This window comes from Pongo abelii, chromosome 12 (genome assembly GCF_028885655.2).
Source record: "Pongo abelii isolate AG06213 chromosome 12, NHGRI_mPonAbe1-v2.0_pri, whole genome shotgun sequence".
NCBI lineage: Eukaryota > Metazoa > Chordata > Mammalia > Primates > Hominidae > Pongo > Pongo abelii.
In genome coordinates this window covers 29673388-29679820 of record NC_071997.2, presented here as the reverse complement: position 1 = coordinate 29679820, position 6433 = coordinate 29673388, and the positions used below count along the sequence as shown (strand labels likewise).

At 41.4% G+C, this 6433-nt stretch overlaps 1 long non-coding RNA gene across 1 annotated transcript; it reads left to right on the top strand.

Moving 5' to 3' along the window:
* Window positions 1–1481: 1481 nt before the first annotated feature.
* Window positions 1482–6207, top strand: LOC129057630 (uncharacterized). The gene is made up of 3 exons (XR_008522257.2): window positions 1482–1727; window positions 3327–3412; window positions 5750–6207. It is a non-coding gene; the product is annotated as an uncharacterized LOC129057630 (long non-coding RNA).
* Window positions 6208–6433: the final 226 nt, after the last annotated feature.

The following is a 6433-nucleotide window of genomic DNA, read 5'->3' as shown; positions in this document are numbered from 1 at the left end:
ATTGGAATACTTTGGATTTCTGTATCACCCCGTATTCCTATAATGAGACTGATCATTCATGGGAAATGGTCAAAGGACACCTTCTAGGTAGGGAAGATAATTTGTCATTGGACATAACTAAATTTAAGAAACAAATTTTTGAAGCCTCTCAAGCTCACTTATCCATCGTGCCTGGAGCTGAGGTGTTAGATCAGGTGGCAGAAAATCTTTATGGACTAAACCCCACGACTTGGATTAAGTCTATTGGGGGCTCCACTGTAGTAAATTTTGGAATTATGTTTCTCTGTTTAATTGGCTTGTTTTTAGTGTGCCGGACCAGTCAAAGAATCTTGCGTCAAAATCAAGAGAACGAACAAGGCTTCATCGCTGTGGCACATTTATATAAAAAGAAAGGGAGAGATGTTGCAGGAAGTCAGTGACCCCGAATGGAGGGACCGGCTAAAGCCATGGCAGAAGAACATAAATTGTGAAGATTTCATGGACATTTATCACTTCCCCAATCAGTACTCTTGTGGTTTCCTATGCCGGTCTTTAATCTCTTAATCCTGTCATCTTTGTAAGCTGAGGATGAATGTCGCCTCAGGACCCTGTGATGATTACGTTAACTGCACAAATTGTTTAAACAATATGAAATCTGGGCACCTTGAAAAAAGAACAGGATAACAGCGATGTTCAGGGAACAAGGGAGGTAACCATTAGGTCTGGCTGCCTGTGGGCCGGGCTAAACAGAGCCATATTTCTCTTCTTTCAAAAGCAAATAGGAGAAATATTGCTGACTTCTTTTTCTCAGCAAGGAACATCCCTGAGGAGAATGCGTTCTTAGGGGGAGGTCTCTAAAATGGCCGCTCTGGGAACGTCTGTCTTTTACGGTTGTAGATAAGGGATGAAATAAGCCCCAGTCTCCCGTAGCGCTCCTAGGCCTATTAGGACAAGGAAATTCCCACCTAATAAATTTTGGTCAGACTGGTTGTCTGCTCTCAAACCCTGTCTCCTGATAAGATGTTATCAATGACAATGCGTGCCCAAAACTTCATTAGCAATTTTAATTTCACCCCACTTCTGTGATCTCGCCCTGCCTCCATTTGCCTCGTGATATTCTATTACCTTGTGAAGCATGTGCTCTCTGTGACCCACACCCTATTCGTATACTTCCTCCCCTTTGAAAATCACTAATAAAAACTTGCTGGTTTTGCAGCTTGGGGGGCATCATGGAACCTGCCGACATGTGATATCTCCCCCGGACACCCAGCTTTAAAATTTCTCTTTTGTACTCTTTCCCTTTATTTCTCAGATTGGCCGACACTTAGGGAAAATAGAAAAGGACCCACGTTGAATATTGGGGGCTTGTTTCCCTAATATCTCTGTCTTTTGGTTTACTTAGACCATTTACATTTGAGGTAATTATTATTATTATTATTATTATTATTATTATTGAGATGGATCTCACTCTGTTGCCCAGGCTGGAGTACAGTGGCATGATCTTGGCTCACTGCAACCTCCACCTCCCAGGTTTAAGCAATTCTCCTACCTTGGCCTCTGGAGTAGCTGGGACTACAGGCACGTGACACCACACCCAACTAATTTTTTGTATTTTTAGTAGAGATGGGGTTTCACCAGGTTGGCCAGGCTGGTCTCGAACTCCTGACCTCAGATGATCTGCCCACCTTGGCCTCCCAAAGTGTGCTGGGATTACAGGCATGAGCCACTGTGCCTGGCCTACATTTGAGGTAATTATTCATATGTTTGTGCTTGTGTCTACCACTTTATTTATTTTTTTCAGTTTCCTATGTTTCTTGCTCAGTTTTACTTTTCTGGTCTTCCTGTGGATTACTTGAATTTTTTTTAAAGAAATTCGTCTTGATTTGTTTATAATGTTTTTGAGTGTTTCTATTTGTATAACTTTTGTATACGTGAAATTTTTCACCATTTACTGTTAGCAACATGTTGTTGATATAGGAGTTAAAAAGAAATTATTGGTTGGGCACGGTGGCTCATGCCTGTAATCCCAGCACTTTGGGAGGCCAAGATGGGTGGATCATGAGGTCAGGAGATCGAGACCATCCTGGCCAACATGGTGAAACCCTGTCTCTACTAAAAATACAAAAATTAGTTGGGTACGGTGGCACGTGCCTGTAATCCTAGCTACTCGGGAGGCTGAGGCAGGAGAATCGCTTGAACCCAGGAGGCCAAGATTGCAGTGAGCCGACATCGGACCACTGCACTCCAGCTTGGTGACAGAGCGAGATTCCATCTCAAAAAAGAAAAAGAAAAAATGAAATTATTTAAGCAGGTAGTAAGGGTAAGGAAGTCCTTGGTAAGGTTTTCCTTTTAATGAAAAGCAGCCCCCAAATCATTGCTTTTCTGACAAAGCACAGTCTGTAAAATTGAGCTGCAGACGCAGATAAGCAAACTGGAAGCTTGCATGGGTGAATACCAGCAGCTGTGCCAATAGGAAAAGGCTACCTGGGGGCCACGCATGTTTAACATGGCAACTCCATCGGCACTTTTCCCTGCCCACAGTAAGGAGCAGACAACATGGCACCAGCCAAGTAGAAAACGCATTTGCGTAATAAGAAGATTAGGGTGGGGTGGCCAGCTTCTTCATGTGCTACATAAACGTCACACCTGGTCCAACCAATCTTTGGCCCCTATGTAAATCAAGCACCACCTCCTCAAGCCAGTCTATATAACCCCAGGCACTTCACCACAAAACCAGAAGACCCGTAGGGCACCTTTCTGTCTCTGCAGGAGAGAGAACTATTCTCTTTTCTCTTTCTTTTGTGTATTAAACCTCCGCTCTTAACCTCACTCCACACGTGTCCGTGTCCTTGATTTCCTTGGCATGAGGCAACGAACTCCAGGTATTACCCCAGACGAACGACACTGCTTCCTTGTAACTGCTGGTCAAATACGTAAACCCCTCTTCCATTTAGGCCCCTTAGCTTTTCTCACTTTTAAATATAATTGTCTTGAGTTTCAAATGGTGTCTTACTTTTTGTTTCAATCATCAAATATGATTTTAAAAATAAAATGTATGATTCTACAATTCAAGAGGAAGAGGCTAGCCTGTGGTGTACCTTTAGACCCTTGTTTTTTCTGTCATTCTGTCTTCCTTTCTGATGCTCCAAGATTTCTTCTATTAGCATTTTCTTTCTGTTTGAATAACTTTCTTTAGCCAATCTTTAATATTAGGTCTACTAATGACAAATTCTTTTAGTTTTCCTTCATCTGAGAATGTCTTTACTTCTCCTTTATTCCTCAAAAATAGTCTTATCCAATATTAAATTCACAGTTAACAGAGGTTTTTTTTTGTTTTTTTTTTTCAGCATGTGAAGACTGCTGTGCCACTTCCTTCTGATCTCTGTAGTGTCAGATGAAATCCACTGTTCTCTGAATTGGTGTTTCCCTATAGGTGATGTACCATTTATCTCTGGCTATGTGAAATAATAGGAAATACTTATATTAGTATCTTCTCTCAGTCCCTGGCATAGAGCTCCTGAAACCCCTGTGATTTCCTGAGCAATAGGGATACTAGGAGAATCTTCTGTTCTAATTTTGGCCTTTGACTAAGATTCCTGACACAGAGCTCCTAAGTCCCTGGGAATTTCCTGGGTGACCAAAGCATCTTCAGTTCAGATGAGGTGACTCTTAGTGGGCTCCTGAATAACCTCAGCATGGGGACCAGTTGCCAGGGGTAACTAACTATGTGATTAGGAAGTAAGAACTTTTATCCCCATCCTCCTGACCTCTGGAAAGAGGAGAGGGGCTGAAGGTTGAATTAATCTCCAGTGGCCAATGATATAATCAAACATGCCTGTGTAATGAGGCCTGCATAAAAACCCAACTACTTCAGATGAGCTTCCAGATACCTGAACATGTGGAGGTTCCTGGAGAGTGGCACATCCAGAGAGGGCCTGGAGGCCCCACACCTCTTCCTACATGCCTTACCTATACATGTCTCCATCCAGCTACTCATCTGTTTCCTCTGCTATAGCCTTTGTTAATAAACTGGTAAATATAAGTAAAGTGTTTCCCTGAGTTCTGTGAGCCACTCTAGCGATTAATCAAACTCAAGGAGGCATTAAAGGGAACCTGGATTCATAGCCAGTCAGTGGCTTCAGTGGCATCTGAAGTGGGACAAGTTTGTGGAACTGATCCTTGACATGGGATCTAATGCTGCCTCCAGGTATATAGTGTCAGAATCGAGTTAAATTAGAGGATATGCAGCTTGTAGCCTCTGGAGAATTTTCCAGAAAGTTGATTGGTGTGTTGGAATCCCCCTACCCCATATCTTGTGTCAAAAGTGTTGACAGAACTAAATAAAAAACAGAGAGGCTCTTTAAAAGAAAATGACATTTATTTAGGAATACGGCATTGTAACAGGAATATGCATGCCATAGTAAACTACGTGTGTATTTTGGGAGGCAAAGGAAGACAAGGTTTTTAAAGGAAAAATTGGTAGGATAATATATTTTTTGACATAATTATCCTTGGCTACAAGGATCAGTAACAAGAATGGCACCAGTCTGGGGTTGGACAGGCAGTTGCTGGGCAGATGTCCTCGCAATGTCCTGTATAGTTTTTGTGTAGTCATAGCCTTTGTGCAAGGTTGCAGTTTTTGCAGAATTTTTTGTAATAGTTTTTATCAGGGATTTATGCATGAGAACTCTCCCATATGGCCTTTCCGGGATCTATTTGTTAGTTTTTTGTTTTGTTTTGTTTGTTTGTTTTCTAACACAAGTGATACCATTTTGGTTCTGAGAACTTTTACAAGTGACTGTATGAGATTACAGAGTAGGAAAAAGACTGTGAGAGTAGAGAATAAGAAAAAGACTGCTTTTTCCTATGTTACCATAGGCTTTGTTCACGATTGTTTTTATTTTTTATTTACTTTTATTTATTTATTTATTTTTTTGAGATGGAGTCTCGCTCTGTCACCAGGCTGGAGGGCAGTGGCATGATCTTGGCTCACTGCAACCTCCACCTCCTAGGTTTAAGTGATTCTCCTGCCTCAGCCTCCCGAGTAGCAGGGACTGCTGGTGTGCACCACCATGCCCAGCTAATTTTTGTCTTTTTTTTTAGTAGAGAAAGGGTCTCACCATGTTGGCCAGGATGGTCTTGATCTCTTGACCTCATGATCCACCCACCTCAGCTTCCCAAAGTGCTGGGATTACTGTCATGAGCCACCATGCCCAGCCATATTTTTTTTTCGAGACGGAGTCTCACTCTGTCACCCAGGCTGGAGTGCAGTGGCGTTATCTCTGCTCACAGCAACTTCTGCCTCCCAGGTTCAAATGATTCTCCTGCCTCAGCCTCCTGAGTAGCTGGGATCACAGGCATGCGCCACAACACCCAGCTAATTTTTATTTTTATTTTTATTTTTTGTATTTTTAGTAGAGACAGGGTTTTACCATGTTGGCCAGGCTGGTCTCGAACTCCTGACCTCAAGTGATCTACCCACCTTGGCCTCCCTAAGTGCTGGGATTACAGGCGTGAGCCACAGCACCTGGCCAAGATTATTACTATTGTTATTGCCTTTAGTTTCCAGAAGTTTAATTATGATGTGTGTGGTAGGCAGAATCATGGCCCCCAAAGTTGTCCACACCCTAATCCCCAGTACCTGTGAATATATTAGCTTACATTGCAAAATGCACTTTGTAGATGGAATTCGGTTAAACATTCTGAGACGGAAAGATTTTCCTGGTTTACCTGGTTGGCCACAACCTAATTTTTTAACTGTTGTGTTCAGAGACAGACATGATGACTGAAGAAAGGCTAGAGAAATGTAACACGGCTGGCTTTGAAGATGGAGGAGGGGGCCATGAACCAAGAAGCATGGGCTGCCTCTACACTCTCAAAAACTTAAGAAAACAGATTCTCCCCAGAGTCTCCAGACAGGAATGCAGTGAGCTCTGAATTGGACTTCTGACTTACAGAACCAGAGATAAGAAATTTGTGTTGTTTCAAGTTTGTGGCAATTTGTTATGATAGCAATAGAAAACAAATACAATGTGTCTTGATGTCATTTTCTTTGGGTTTATTCTATTTGGGGTCTGTTCGATTTCTTAAATCTGTAGTTTGTGTTTTTAATCAAATTTGCAAGTTTTCAGACATTGTATCTTTGAATATTTTGTCAGGCTCACATTCTTTCCTCTTTTTGGAATTCCGTTTGACATGAATGTTTGATCTTTTGTTATTTATCACAAATCTGTGAAGCTCTGTTATTTCTTTTCTTTTTTTTTTTTTTTTTTTTTGTCTTTCTCCTCTCTGTTATTCAGACTGGAAGAGCTTATCAATTTGTCCTCAAATTCACTGATTCTGTCCTTTGGAAGTTTCTAAAATATCTATTGTATTTTTCAGTTCAGTAATGTTTGTTTAGCTCCTTTTTATAACTTTTATTTTTTGGCTGAGATTTTCTATTCATTTCATTTAA